The sequence below is a fragment of the Natator depressus genome, chromosome 20 (assembly GCF_965152275.1).
Source record: "Natator depressus isolate rNatDep1 chromosome 20, rNatDep2.hap1, whole genome shotgun sequence".
Classification (NCBI taxonomy): domain Eukaryota; kingdom Metazoa; phylum Chordata; order Testudines; family Cheloniidae; genus Natator; species Natator depressus.
Genome location: NC_134253.1, coordinates 17666195 through 17682352, shown reverse-complemented (window position 1 = coordinate 17682352; position 16158 = coordinate 17666195). Strand labels below are relative to the sequence as shown.

At 50.8% G+C, this 16158-nt stretch overlaps 1 protein-coding gene across 1 annotated transcript in view; it reads left to right on the top strand.

Moving 5' to 3' along the window:
- The window catches only part of LOC141975307 (protein maestro-like), a 282486-nt gene that overhangs the window by 29473 nt on the left and 236855 nt on the right, over positions 1 to 16158 (top strand). The gene's annotated exons all lie outside the window — the stretch shown is intronic.

The following is a 16158-nucleotide window of genomic DNA, read 5'->3' as shown; positions in this document are numbered from 1 at the left end:
CTGGGGAGCCGTGCCCTGGCACTGCCCTTCAGGCCAGGCTTCCACAGGTATGTAGGTGCCTAACTGCTGGGGTTCAGTGGGACTTTGGTGCCTAAATCCAGCCCTTAGTTTCCCGTGCCCCAGTTTCCCTCACATGATGAGGGTAGTGGCCCTGCAGTTGGGGGAGGGTTGTGAGGATAAAGGCACTGAAGCCCCTGAGGGGCCCAGGCACTGGAGGTATGGGGGCCACCTTACCCAGAGCTGGCAGGATGGGAGTGGTGCTGGGTTTGGGTGCTCCCTACAGCAGGGCTCAAAGAGCCACCTCTGCCTTCCTCCCCAGAGCCCACAAGCTGACTGTTGTCGCTGTGGGTTTTATTCAGTTCAATGCACCGCCCTGGCATCACCGTGCAGGAAAACAACCCGCCCACTCCCTGGTGCACAGCTGAGCTAGCTGTGCCGCGGGGACCTGCCCTTTGCAGCCGGCGGGGCGTGGCCCAGTGCCAGCTGCAACTTGGGGCAGCTCTGCCTGTCTGTGCTGGGGCACCAGCGCCTCTGGGCTACTGAGGCCTGAAACTGCCGGCGCAGAAAGGCCTGTGTGCCCCTTTCCTACGACAGACACCCCAGGACCCTGCGTTAGCAGGGAGCCCCGGGGTCACGGCGAGAAGGGCAGAGCCACAGCCATGGGGAGAAGGAGCCGCGGCCTGTGGCCATGATAGCAGATTGTGGGGAACGGGGTCACTCTCCACTGGGGCAGGGTCGCCCCTCTGCCCTTCCCCCTGGGAAGCTGTTTAGGTCAGGGGAGGCACAATCTGAATCTGGGCCTGGCACTTTGCTCAGCTTTGAGTGACACCTCGGCCCCAGGTGCACTGGGCTGGGGGGGGCAGCCCCTGGGGGGATCAGCGCCTGTGCCAGTGGGGAGGCACCTCTCTGCTCTCAAGCCACCTCCTTCATTCAGATGCCCTGTGAGTGGGGCTTGTAGGCAGGCTGTGGAGGGGTCAGCCTGGGAGGGATGCTGCGGGGGCTACAGGGGGTCAGCCTGGGCTGAGCTGGGAGGATGCTGGGAGGGTGATGGAGGGTGAGGCTGGGAGGGATGGTTGGGGGGTGATGGAGGGGCAGGCTGGGCTGAGCTGGGAGGATGCTTGGAGGGTCGTGCTGCGAGGGATGGTGGGGGGCAACAGAGGGTTGGGCTGGGCTGAGCTGGGAGGCATGGTGGGGGCGTGATGGAGGGTTGGGCTGGGCTGAGCTGGGAGGATGCTTGGAGGGTCGTGCTGCGAGGGATGGTGGGGGGCAACAGAGGGTTGGGCTGGGCTGAGCTGGGAGGCATGGTGGGGGCGTGATGGAGGGTCGGGCTGGGAGGGATGGTTGGGGGGTGTTGGAGGGTTGGGCTGGGCTGAGCTGGGAGGGTGATGGAGGGTCGGGCTGGGAGGGATGGTTGGGGGGTGATGGAGGGTCGGGCTGGGCTGAGCTGGGAGGGTGATGGAGGGTCGGGCTGGGAGGGATGGTTGGGGGGTGTTGGAGGGTCGGGCTGGGCTGAGCTGGGAGGATGCTGGGAGGGTGATGGAGGATCGGGCTGGGAGAGATGGTTGGGGGGTGTTGGAGGGTCGGGCTGGGCTGAGCTGGGAGGATGCTGGGAGGGTGATGGAGGGTCGGGCTGGGCTGAGCTGGGAGGATGCTGGGAGGGTGATGGAGGGTCGGGCTGGGCTGAGCTGGGAGGATGCTGGGAGGGTGATGGAGGGTCGGGCTGGGCTGAGCTGGGAGGATGCTGGGAGGGTGATGGAGGGTCGGGCTGGGAGGGATGGTTGGGGGGTGATGGAGGGTTGGGCTGGGCTGAGCTGGGAGGATGCTGGGAGGGTGATGGAGGGTCGGTCTGGGCTGAGCTGGGAGGATGCTGGGAGGGTGATGGAGGGTCGGGCTGGGCTGAGCTGGGAGGATGCTGGGAGGGTGATGGAGGGTCGGGCTGCGAGGGATGGTGGGGGGCAACAGAGGGTTGGGCTGGGCTGAGCTGGGAGGGATGGTTGGGGGGTGATGGAGGGTCGGGCTGGGCTGAGCTGGGAGGATGCTGGGAGGGTGATGGAGGGTCGGGCTGGGCTGAGCTGGGAGGATGCTGGGAGGGTGATGGAGGGTCGGGCTGGGCTGAGCTGGGAGGATGCTGGGAGGGTGATGGAGGGTCGGGCTGGGCTGAGCTGGGAGGATGCTGGGAGGGTGATGGAGGGTCGGGCTGGGCTGAGCTGGGAGGATGCTGGGAGGGTGATGGAGGGTCGGGCTGCGAGGGATGGTGGGGGGCAACAGAGGGCTGGGCTGGGCTGAGCTGGGAGGGATGCTCGGCTGTAGTGGAGCTACAAAGCTGGGGGTTGTAGTCGAGGAGAGAGGTTGTCTTCACGGTGTTGCTCAAGGATTGTCTTGTAGGCAGTTGGTGCTGTGGGCTTGTGTGGAAGAATGAGGTGGGCAGTAGAGGTGACTGGGTTGGCAGTACCAAGATACCTGCCTCCATGGTGCTGCAACCAGCTTGGCTGGGGAAGCACAGGGCTGAACTTACAGCTGATGTCCCCAGTCCAGGCCAGATAGGTGCATGGTGCAGTGGAACCCAATGGGTGGGAGGAGACTACCTCTCCCCCCATGGCGCCCTCACAGACAGCCAGTGGGCAAGGGGCAGCTGTCTATGCCCGGGGGTCTTAGTGTTTGCAGTGTAGCTGTAGCCAAGTGGGGCCCAGCATACAGAGGGGGGGCAGGGGGGAATCTCTTTCATTGGACCAACTTCTGCTGGAGAGAGAAGCTTCAGAGCCACACCAAGCCCTTCTTCGGGTGTGAAGTTCTCCCAGCTCACAGCAAGGGGCAAGTGCACAGATTGCTCAGCGTAAGGAGTCAGCACATGTTGTAAGTGACCATGTGAGGTGTGGTGGTGTGTTAACACCACTGCAGGGGCAGGAGAACAAGGGGGCTGGTGGGTTACAGGTGGTTGTAATAAGTCGGAGAGCCAGTGTCTGTTCAGCCCATGATTTTCAGTGTCTAGCCGTTAGGAATTGAGCCTTAACCACTAGCCCCCCTTTTTGTCCTATGTTAACAGGCCACTCTACCGCACCTGGCCCCTTCCACCATTTGCTAACTGTGACGGTGCACTCATATGATGTTATGAAAATATGCGAATGAGCGTGAATATGATGTAACTGGAATATGCTTCATGCAAAAGGTCTCTTGTAAGGTATCATTACAAAGCTTATAATCTACCGTGTGTGTTCATCCAATGTGTATAAATGTATCACTCTTGTATCTGAAACTAGAAATATGAAATATAACTCTGAGGTCCTATTTGTAATTACGCAAAGTGTGGGCCATTAATGGTGGCTTGGAATCTTGATGGCTCCCATTAACCAGGACAATTGGTTGTAAATGGCTCTGTTTACTTGTAAGTCTTCCTGTATACGTGTGCTAGCAAGTGGGTAATGAAGTCTTACAGTGACATGTGATCATGTCACCTGAACTGGAATCCATCTTTAACCTGGTGCTTTTCCATTTAGGAACCCAGAAAGGGACAGAGGATTCCTGCCTTGTGCCAAAGATGTATAAGGGGGTGGAACAGAACAAAGGGGGCTGCAGTCATGAGAAATCCCCTAGCTACCACCTGAGCTGGAACAAGGGCTGTACCAGGGGAAAGGATTGTGCCCAGACTAGGAAGGCGTGCAGTCTGTGAAAGAAGCTTATTGAAACATCTCTGAGGGTGAGATTTTATCTCTATTCAGTTTTCTACTGTATTAGGCTTAGACTTGCGTGTTTCCTTTTTATTTTGCTTGGGAATTTACTTTGTTCTGCCTGTTATTACTTGGAACCACTTAAATCCTACTTTTTTTATTTAATGGAATCACTTTTTACTTATTAACCCAGAGTAAGTATTCATACCTGGGGGGCAAAGAGCTGTGCGTATCTCTCTATCAGTGTTATAGAGGGCGAACAATTTATGAGTTTACCCTGTATAAGCTTTATATAGGGTAAAACAGATTTATTTGGGGTTTGGACCCCATTGGGAGCTGGGTATCTGAGTGCTGGAGACAGGAGCACTTCTTAAGCGGTTTTTAGTTAAGTCTGCAGCTTGTGGGGGATGGGCTCCCACCTCATCTCTAGGGGATCAGTAATAGCTGTAGTGACTAGCAGCTCCAGGGCACTGGGGCAGGGACAGCCCCTTCCCACTCCCCCCAGGAGATAGCAGCCTCCAAGCATCCCCTGGGGCAGGTGTTTATGTGACTGCTCTGCCCCAGAGAAAGCCCCCAGCCCTGCCCTCCCAAATGCTTCACCAAAGCCCAGCCACTGGGAGCGGGTCCCCTGGGCTGCCTGCCTCACAATGGCCCAGACCTGCAGGGCTGGGAGAGACCCTGAGCGATGCCAAGGGAACCCCCCTCTCCCTCTCCAGCAGGATGCCCAGCCCCATGGCCTGCAGCCTGGAGAGAACTCCTTAGAGCCACCCCCATCGGGAGCCAGCCCAGGACGTGGGCTGGTCCCGGAGTCACTGCTGCACTGCAGCCCCTCCTCGCTGCTACTGCTACCCCCAACCCACTGCTGCCCCCTTGCACTGCCAGCCCCATTCCCTGTGCTGCCCTGCCAAAGCAGTATGGCGGTGGGGGCAGAACAAGGTAGGGGCTGGGTCAGTGCAGGTCCCATTTCATCCATCTCCTCTCTGAGTCGGCCAGTTTTTCCAGCCTCTCCCAGCTGGCCTGGGTGCCATCACTTGCTGGCAGTTTCCGAGGCTCCTGGCCCAGGGAGAGTTAGGTTTCCAGGCATGCCTGGCACCTGGAAATGCAGGTTCTGGTGGTGGGGGGGCACTGGGGAATGGAGCCCCCCTGAGCCTGGCAGACAATCCCTCGGGCACCCGTCCCAGCGTGGTGCTGGTGGTGGGGTGCTCAGTGCACTCTGTAGAGCCATGTTGTTATTGATGTGGGAAGCCGTGTTCACCTCCCCAGGCAACAGAGCCAGGAAATAGAACCCAGGAGTCCTGGCTCTCAGCCCCTCCCCCTTCCTGCTGTAATCACTAGACCCCACTTCCACCCCAGAGTTGGGAACACAGTCCTGGAGACCTGATTCACTGTCCCTTTGCTCTAACCACTTGACCACCTGCCCTCCCACCCATGAAGAAGGCAAGGGAGACTTGACAAAGGGATTCCCTATACCAGCTCTCCAGCGCCATCTGCTGCCCCAGGAGCCCGGTTTGTTTTACAGAGGCCCTGGCTTAAGCATTTATTTTCAAGATGAAAATTTTTTGATGAAACACAAGAACAAAATCAAAACAAGTGTTTATATTAAAACAGAGTGATTCTGCAAAACAAATGGCATTATAACTTATTGTAGCCTTTTTTGGAGGCAAAATGTTTGAGTCTCTTTTCTTTCTCAAGGCAGAACTAAGTATTATCTAGACCATCCCTGACAGGGGTTTGTCCAACCTGCTCTTAAAAATCCCCAGTGATGGAGATTCCACCACCTCCCTAGGCAATTTATTCCAGTGCTTCACCACCCTGACAGGTAGGAAGTTTTTCCTAACGTCCAACCTACACCTCCCTTGCTGCAATTTAAGCCCATGGCTTCTTGTCCCATCCTCAGAGGTTAAGATGAACTACGCCACCATCCTCCTGGTTTCCAGAAAGGCTCAGCCGGCGCGGGGCCCTGCTGCTCGGCAGAAGAGGGTGAGGGCTGGTCTACACGGGCACTTTACAGCGCGGCAACTTGCTCACTCAGGGGTGTGAAAAAACACCCCCCTGAGCACAGCAAGTTTCAGCGCTGCAAAGTGCCCGTGTAGACAAGGCCCCAGGCTGGGAGCTATTCCCCTCGTGGAGGTGGGTTTTTTAGAGCGCTGGGAGCCCCAGCGCTGTGCCGTGACCACACAAGCCACGTAAAAGCGCTGCCACAGCAGTGCCAGTGTAGACTAGCCGTGAGACTGGGAGGGGGGAGGAAGAGCAGGGGGCTCTTCCTCTTCTCCCCTCCCCCCTCTCCTGGCCATGCCAGACTGTGCTGTCCTTGGGGCAAGGACCATGGCCAATAGCCAGGGCTGGGGTGGGACAGGCTGCACAGTGCCTGAGGCTGAGGAGCCAGGCCATTTCGTCAGGAGCCAGGGGTGCTTTGCCCTGAGGGAGGCTGCTGCGCAGGGGCACGCAGATCCCAGCTCCCCCTCACGCCCACAGGGTGGGCTGCACTCTGCCGTGGCTGGGGAGGGGTTGCTGGTGTAAGGGGCGGACTCAAACCCTCCCTCCAGAGGTCACTCCTGTCCTGTCTCCCACAATGCCACAGGGCCATGCCTACCAGGACAGCATCTTGAGGGGCAATTGCCACCTCGCCACCCTCCCAAGCCAAAGCGAATGGGGAGTCCCCCAGGGACCCAGAAACAAACCAGGCACTCTAAAACTCATCCTGCCATCCCCAAACCTAGTGACTCCAGCCAGCCACCCCGCCTTGGAATCCGACCTTGGCTCAGCTCACTGGGCAACATCCACCCCAGAGTTTAATCTGTTCCCCCCCGGCTCGTCGTATCCGCAGTAACAGGATAAGGCCTCTAGCTTGCCCTTCCCCCATCAGCTGCAGCTTACCTCAGGAACAGGCCTGCCCCAGCGCTCGCTGGTTACAGATAAAATGCCAAATTAACAGTTGGGTCGATGCTTTATTTTTGCAATTAAGAAGTATACCTGCCACCCTCCCCGCACCTGCAGCCTGCAGGGCTTCGTGGGGATTATTCACTCCACAGTGGAGTGGGTTGTGGCTAAATGCTTTTATCCTCTCAGGCTGAAACACAAACATGAGGCTGAGAAAAGCAGGTCTGCAAAGAACCCGACTTAAACAAGTCTGGAAGCAAAGCCCAGAAGGAGATTGCACAGGCAAAGCCTCAATTGCAGCCTTCCAGCCACACAGCGCCTCGGAAAGCGTGGAAAGAAAGAAAAGCAACTCTCGGCCCCGTGGGGTGCCCGCCGCATGTGAGAGGAGTGAATGCAAGGGCTGCCTGCCCTTCAAAAGTCCCAGCATTGACATTCTGAAATAAGGTTTCCATTAGGCGGTCTGTATTTCACAGACAACATGAAATAGACAATTCGCTGAAGCTATTGACAGAAATATGCTTCTTCTTAAGGTGCCATAAAGGGGTCAACAGTGTTTGAGATGCTTGTCCAGCCTGGTGGGATGGATGCTCAGCTTCCAGGCTGCTCTAAATGCTCCGCACATAAATAAAGGGGATTTCAAACTCCTGTCTGACAAGCACAGCTGCAGGCCTTGGAGCCGTTTGTGCTTGAAAAAATGTAGTCACAGGCAGCAAAGATAAACAAGGAGTCACGCGCGTTATGAGAACCCCAGCTCTGCAGGGACCTGGGAGGGGTTATTTAAAAGTTTATTCCCCCACCTCCCCAAATCAGACATTTTTACCTGGATTAATTCTGGCAGGTGCTTGAAGTGTTTGTTTCCTTTTGCAGTACCCAAAACACAATTTTGAGACTATTTTAAACTGATAGCTAAAAAATGTGATCAAAGCAAAGGTAGCAGAGCTGATGCACCGCAGCACCAGGGAACTTAACACTTTCTTAAAGAACCTTCCCAAAGCGGAATTGTCCTAGGGACTATTCAAACGGTGAGCTCTCGCTTCAGCTCAAGTTCTAAGGGCACAGCACCAAACAGCAACAGAACAAACCTATCCCAACGTAAAAGTTCTCTGCTTCTGAAAGCCAAACTCGTGTGACATGCATGGCTGACTTGTAAGCCTGGGTCCTGCAAACATGTATTTAATGTATTCAATGGGACCACAGGTGACTACAGAGAAGCACATTTAGATAAGCCTTTATACAACCAGGTTTAAGTCACCTTCTTTGTTAGCTCTGGGCCACAGCTGGCTGCTGGCATAGATTGCCATCGCTCCAATGTAGAGTTCTGACAGTTTCCCCTAGCTGATGATGTCCTTCTGTTTTAAATTGTGTGTCACAGGCTTCAAAACTATGGGGATTTTTTCTTTCATTCATGAAAGATTTTAGAAATAGCTTCCAAAAGAAAAGTGTGAAGAATTACAGACAAGTGTTCAAGGAACAATCTCTGTTTACACTAAACTGGTAACAGGTTCATATTTTCAATAACTGACTTAGGATGGTGAACTCCTTTGATTTTCAATGAGCTTAGACTCAAGTTTCTCATTCACTTTTGAAAATGGGATTTAGGTCTTGGCTATCAAGGGAATCCCATGAAACTGACTGATATGTTTTGCAGACTGCCAAGGCTGAAGATTAGGTTAGTCATTGTGATTGGTATTTTGTTGACATGTAAGGTCAGTGTCTATGTTATTACTTTACCACAAGTTATACAAACTGAGGAAGATACTGACAGATGCAGTAGCTAGTGCACTTCAGACTCAACATTACGTTCATTAGAATTGGTAATTTGGTTCAAGCTAAGGCTGGGGGGGTGGGGTTGGTTTTGTGACAGAATAAATTAGGAGTCTTGCTGTTTTACGAGACAATGGAATTTATGTTGAAATCTTAATTTTGTATTTCCTAATATTGTTTGCATTGGAAACTGAGAAATGAGTGATGGGCATGACTGGAACTCAGGTCAATGCAGCTGTTTGGAAATAGTGATGCCAGTGGTGTAACCCGCCTGCAGGGGCACTCTTATTCCAGTAGAAGAGTGGGTTACTGGGGGTGGTTTAGCTTAAACCCCTTCCTCAATTGATATAAACCAAACCAAGGCCCTTTGGATACTGAACTCAGTGTCCACGAGCATCAGACCCATGCAGCTAGAAAGTCTGAATTTTAACCATTCACTTAAACCAAAAAATATTTTCCCACACCAACAAGGCCAAAGGCTCTTAAGTAATTGAAGCACTGGAAATGTTACCTACAGCCTAAACTCTATTTGTGCTGTTCTAGGTTGCCACTAGTGGGGGCTCATTTTCCTCTTGCTAGACTGGATCAATTGCCTCCTTAAAATCAGATTTATTCTTCAATGCACCGCCTTGTTAAAGGCATACACAGCTCATTCACACCAATCTCACTACAATCTAGAATTCACCGGTCGGTGCTGGAGGTAATGTAATCTACCATTCTGAGACGATGGAATTCTTGAGAGCAGATAGGGCTGCTTATAGGATTAGAGAGATGCTATAAACAGGTTATTTTTCTCTTCATTTTTGTCAGAAGACAAAGGAAAAGGAAATAAAATGGCCTGCTAAAGTGGTGTAAGATGACAAGGCAGTGTGAGCAATCCAAAAAGCAGGTTTTATTGAAATACAAACAAAATTACAGCCATGGACAGCTTTTAGGAACAGCATTTCCAAAACATGGGGAACAAAACAAAAGCTCAAACTCAGGTTATTTTCACCCCTGAGAAATGAACTAAACTCTTAACAGTGTCTCTTTTCTCTACATGGCTCATTGTTTTAGCTTTATGCAGTGTAACATTACGGCGCTGTGCAACGCGCAAACAAACGCACAGTGATGTCCCCAAAAGCACTTAAGTGCAGCCAAAGCAGCTCCCTCCACAATGCTGATTTGAGCGCGTTTGGCCAGGTTTCCCGGTAGCCTCCATTCTTCTTCAGGGGCGCTCCTGGGTAATCTTGAAAATCTGCTACCAAGTTGTGGGACCCCATTTTCACAAGTGCATCTAACCAGCGCAGGAATGGTGGCCCAGCGGCTATTAGCTAGTACCACTGTTGCTAATGGCCCTATGTACCCATAATCAGACTAGCAAGTTGTAGGTTTTCAGCCCATCCTGAACACTTCCACAAATAAAACTTTAGCTCAACGCACTTGTTTTTTTTTTTTTTTCAATAAAGGAAACCAGAGAGTAACTTTTGCCAACGGGCTTCTCAAACTTCCCCTTGTTTCTAACCCTGGAGGAGCATCAAGTTGCTGGGTGGTCAGGTGAAGCTTTCTTGTAAGGAAGACCACCACTGATTTATCCTGCATACAGACATTCTGCCCCAGCTCACTGCTGTCCTGTGCCTTGAGACAGTCACTCCCACCACCGCAAAGCTGCTGCGACATGCTACCACAAGTGCAAGGGCACCAAGGAACTGGGCCCCGTCTCTCTCTGCAGGAGGCACTCTCCAAACACCAGATCTGGCTCCGATTTTGGAAAAGGGCTATATTTCTACACAAGGCAGATGGTGCTGGGCAGTCTCTGACAGCATAGCCCTGGTTTCCAGCTCAGGTACAAGTGCCTTTGGTGGGTCCTAACTAATCCTAACTAACCCAGGATAACTAACATGGAGAGAGGGTTGAAAAGAATCAATAGGATTGATTCCTCACAATCCAAACCCACAAATGAAAAATGTGCGGGTGTTAGAGCAGCAGAGAGCTTGTAACCTCAAGAGACAAGAGCAGCTGAGTGCAGAGTTCAGGAGCGCTTTGCCTAACTCTGCCAGAGCAGAGGGGACATCAGAGTAGGTTTCCTTTTCTCTAAGATGTCCCCTTGCAGTTGCAGTACCTTATCTGCAATCTACTAGATAAAAGGTTATAAACAGCTTGCTTCTATTGCAGTTAGGCTCCCCCAAACTGCCAGACCCCTTTTGGGTATGCTTTGAAAGGGGGAGGGGTGTGTGTGTGTATGTTGGTTATTTATTGCATGGATCTTTTAGATCAAAACTCAACCCAGCTTCTGATAACAAGTTAGCTGTAAGGTCACATGTACATTATGTTAACGCCCTACTAAGGTGGGGCAGGCAGGGTAAGGTCAGAGCTTGTCAGTATGAGTGCTGCAGGTGACAGGCTGGGACAAGACACAGCATTGACTGACAACAGGGGATTATTTCCATGATCACACAGTGGGGGAAGGGGTACTCTGCCCTAAACCCAGCTGAGAATTTTCTTGCCCTTTAATCCTGGAGAGTGGGAGTTTGAGAAACATGCAGCTTTGGCCTAACTGCTCCACTGAAGCCAGCGCCTTCCACTAGCGTCACCAGGAGCAGTCAGGGTCTCTACACACGGAAGTCTCCCAGAATAGCGACATCTGTCTCAGGCCCCGTGCAGACATACTGTTCTAGAATACGAGTGCCTTTTTCTCATTTAGCTTAATCCACTTTGGAGGTGGATTAAGTTTTAAACTAAATTAGAAAACGATACTCTTATTCAGCAGTAAATGTCCACACAGGGAGTTAATCCAGAACAGCTATTTCAATAACTTTCCCACTGTAGACAAGCTTGAAGGCCAACACCAAGCCCTTTGGGAAATCCCAGAGGTAGCTCCACGCAACGCTGTTTCAGTTCCTGCCCTGGTGCTGATGGGCACGCTCAGTGTCTGAGGTCTGTGCACCTTCCTGCCTCCACAAATCTTTGAGGCAATGAATCAGAATAGCTAGCCTAAAAGAAGTCCCATGACATCTGTCCTCTGGAGGTGAACATGCTGACCTAACAGGACACGCAGAATGTATTCTATGGAGGCGCTACAGACTGCGCCAATCTGGAGTGCGGAGGTTAGTGACATGCTGCCACTATGTACAATTGTTAGGGAGAGTTATTCTGCATACACTGGGATCTCCACAGACTAGTTTTAATGGCCAAACTAAAGATGTATAGTTTGCTTTGCTGCTAAGAAGCTGACTACTTAACTCTGCCCTCAAGAGAAATATGTTCAAGTTGCAAAGACTTAAAAAAACTACGCAACAAGTTTTATCACAGAGCTGCTGCTAATGGAGGGGAAGGTGCTATTACCCGTTATCACAACTTTTTAGACATTGCTCTCATCAGGTTTGCAAGTGGGACCTACTAAACCACAATGCCAGGAGTGGAACACTGAAATCCCTCCCAAGAGAGTATCTCGTGGATGCAACAATGGGTGTATGAAGAGCTCACTAACCAGAGCACATATTTATTTCTTGTCAGAATGGCAGGGTGGCAAAAGCGGATTTTGCTACACTTGCCTTCTGACCAAACACACTTCACTCCCTCAAAGGGCAGCCCTATAGTTGTTTCCACGGTGACAAGCGGATGTCAGGCGCAGGATTATTCTTCCTGTACAGGATCAAGCAGTGATGCTCGGCTAAGAGCAAGGAGGGGCCTTTGCTCTTTACTCAGAATATCAAATCTTCTCTTTTGTGCGGTGGAGGGGAACAGGACAAGACAGGTTTGACGAGAATGTGATGGCCAGATCCTATGTCTGGCTGACATGCAGATGCTGGAGCCAGCTGGGGATAGAAATATCTTCTAGTGTAATTAATGCCGGCTAAGGACTACTTGAAACTACGCTGACTACCACAGTTCTCCCGAGACTGCTCTTTGGGCCAAGAATGGCTGGAGTGTATGTTGCTTTAGGGAGGCCCACTCCAGCACTTCTCTGCCCAGGAGAAGGGAGCAGGTAGCATGAAACTCGTTATGATGTCAGGGAAATTCCTGGCTGCCCTCTGTTCCCTTTGCTCTGCTGGACAGACACAGATGGGACAGAGCTACAGACCAGGATCTGGCTGGATATTCTCACGCTTTAATGTTGTCCAGATCACGTGACACCAGGTGTTAGACTGGGTGGATGTTCCAGGATGCGTAATGTTCCTGCCACCCCAGCCCTGTTCTTACAACAATTAACATTCCCTCACCTTCTCCATGAAGCACAAGGACACCCACACATGCCCCTGCTCAGAACTAAATGGCGCTCCCTGTGACGGAGTACAAAAATCATTTGCAAGTCCCCACAGCCCAAGAGAGTCTGAGCGAGACTAGAGAGGGGCACCAGGCCAGAGGTGCTCAAGCAGCGGCATGCACTGGGCATCACATATGTGAAGTGTGGTGTTAGGGCTGCCACGGTGGGAGGGCACAGTGCAACTGTTTTATTGATAAGGCAGCCACTTTTCAGCAGAATCCCCCATCCCAGCTCTCTTACAGATGAACTTTTAGGCCTAATCTAAACAGCAATGAGAATATTTTGTTTTAAGACTTTTTGCTTTGACTCCCCCATACACCATCTACAGTCTGAATGGCAGCTCCTTTTTCACATCTAGGTGGGTGCGCATAACAGGCAGGCCTTAGAGCTACAGCTGATCTGATCCTGGGACACACAAACACATTCAAGGTCTCTGGAGGGAAACAGAGGGAACCAAACATTCAGGTGCCTAACTCCCCATCGGGGAGAGATGTACCACCGAGAGCTTACCCCCAGTGTGGGCTCACATGGACCAATGGTCTGACCTGGCACAGCAATCCCTATGAGAGGGACGTACCATCAGCACCATGCAGTGGTAAACAGCTGCAACGCATTTAAATCCAAAGACATGCAGGGCTTGAGCAATGATTTACACAAACACCCTACAGGAGGTAACTTGTAGAGCATGCTGATCCAGACAGTTTGAACTCTGCTAGCTCCTTGGCATCAGCGTGTGTGGAGTTAGTTTTTGAGGGTTTGATCTCTGATATCAAGGGTTAACAGCATTCTGTCTAATTACCTTGGTCGGGATAATTTCGGGACAGCAGCCGATATGTGAAGGACAGTTCTGCAGGAAGGTTAGGGCTGCGAGTGCTTAGCCAACACAGAAGGAATTTATAAGTCTGAGTCTCCTAACCAGCACCTCACATTTCTAAAGGAAACAGATGATGAGCACTCAATAGCAGCCTCTTCTCTGATCTTCAGTTACCGGCTCCTGCAATTAGATTAAAAAGCAAGACATTTTAGATAGTCAACAATAGCAGCTCTAACATCATCCCCCAGTTGTAAGCAACAGACAAGCTGCTTTGGACTCAGTCTAGGTCCACAAGCTACCCCCTCACCAAAGTCAATCACTGTGTTGAAACTCAGACACTTGGACTGTTCTTGCACACTCGTGCTCACAGCCAGGCAGTTTGTGGTCTCCCCAAAGCAGCGACTCAGCACTCCTCATGCTACCACCACCAGAGCACAAGCAACTCCTGTACTAGCACAGGGAGCTAGCGTTTTGCTCCTTGGTCAGCACACCAGGGAGTAGGGGAATGGGACTGGAGGCCTGGATAAGGGCTTAGGGGCCCTTTCATATACACAGAGAAGGGGGGAGTTTATTAGACAAACTGTTCTCTGTTTACAAGCAACATGCAGGAAAAGCTCCTTAACTGGGAGAAGCAGATGTCTGACTGCTCTATATAGAGTCCCAGTGTATGGTGACGATGCTCTTATTCCTGCCCCTTTGGCTGTGCTCATGCAAGATCAGGACTAGTGCCCAACCTGAGCCCAGAGCTCAGCATTAGTTCCTTCCCAAAAATAGACCCAGCCTGTCTGGCTGGAGCTCCAACACCTTCAGTGGAATGAAAACCAAGCAACCGTCCTTACTGCTGTGTCTTTGGGAGCTGACCCAGCAGAACAAGGCTGATCCCGTGCATCAGCCCATAGTGCAATGATTCATTAAGAAAGATCAAATATGAAGCACAGGTACGTTCTGTAGGTCTCCAGGAAGCCCTGCTAGACTGGATCCTCACCACACCTTGGCTAGAAAGCTGACTAAAGCTTTATATGACCAGCTGCTCTATTTGGGCACGTTAAGGGTCGTTACCACAGACTTGGAGTAAGTCCTTCTGCTTTAGCTCACTCTCAACCAATCCAAATGTACACAGACACATCTGAACTCATCTCCAGTGTGTGTTTATCAATGCTGTGACCTTCAGGCACTGAGCTAAGCCATTCCCCCTTTCACCCAAGTATCCTCCTTAGAAAACCTCATCTCACAAGATTAATATACTAGAAAATCTAATCAGATACAGGTGCACACAATCCCAAGGTGGCCTGCCCATACAGCGACAAGACTGATTGCAGGTTTTGTCTGTGAAATGTTCCAGTACCTGTCCAATGATACCTGTGGACTCTCCACCTGAAATCAGGACACCTACTGTCCAGCATCTGGAAATGGTCGACTATTCCATACCACAGCCAGCCAGCCCATAGTGATGACCGTAGCAAAAGCTGATGAGCAGTCATTTTTCAAGTACCAATTTCCCATCCATGCACCTCAGCATAAAAAAAAAAGCAGAGGGCTGCCAACAATGCACCCTGTACTCCCTAGACACATGCACCCAGCAGATTTTATTGTGAAATTGGTACAATATCCTGGGCTGCCTGGCTTTTTAATCATGGGAGGTGATTAAGCATCTGGTTGTACCTAATCGGTCTGCTTAAAAAGGAGTCCAAAAGAGGTGTTTTCAAGGCAAAATGCAAGCTTCACTGCTGCTCTAAGTACTGGAACATTTTTAAAGTTTAGTTCTGGCTTGAAAAGCGAGGATATTAGACAGTTCCCTTTACTCTGACCTGCCACTTATGTGCATTTGTTTGTTATCTTTCTGCTTACTTTACTGACCAAACTACTTCTGCTAGCACTGCAAAGCCGGCAAAGCTGAGAGGGAGAGCTGGCTTGCGTATAGCCAGATTAGTCAAACTGAGTTCCAGCTGCAGAATCTCTAATTCTTGGCAATGCACAAGCCAGCGTGACTTTCAGATTCTTACTTGGATTCTAAGCTCTTTGGGGAAGGGACTGTCTTTTTGTTCTCTGTTTGTACAGCCCTTAGCACTATGAGATCCTGGTTGTAACAACGATATAAATAATATCATCATGAATTTTCTGGCCTAACACCTGAGGAAAACTTGGGAATTAATCATCTCTCTTGTTGCCCCGCCCATGTGTTTTATGTAAGGCTGCTTTTGACAGGACAACTGCACTTAAAGGGTAAAAAAAAAATACCCTGCTTGGTGCAAAGAAGGAGTCGATTAGCATAATGTATTACAATTTTCAGATTTTTCTTAAATCAGATTGCAACCAGACTATTAGACGTTATGCTTTTGAAACGTATTCATCGCTCAGCACCTCAGAGTTACAGTTACATGAATCCTGACCTACTAGCTCAAAATACAGTGATAAAAATAAACTACGGAAATAAGCTTCACACCAAGCCCCCATTTATGTGGAGTGTGTTTTGCACTGCAAATAACTGTGTCCACGATGCTGCATTCTCAGTTCATTCACGCTTTTGCCTGGCAATTTACAGCAGGCGTCAAGTAACGTGTGTATTTCAATGGGGATCTCCTGCAAAAGTGGAGGCCTTTTTTTTTAAACTGGCAAATTCCTACCCAAAGTGTAAATCGCAAAAATGCTATTTTGTGCTTCTCCATCACCTTTCATCTGAGGATGCGTTATAAGTTGCATGTTTATCTTCTCAGCTAACTAGTAATACTTAACTTGCAGGGTAAGTATTACCATCCCTCCATTCTGTAGATGGGGAAACTGAGGCACGG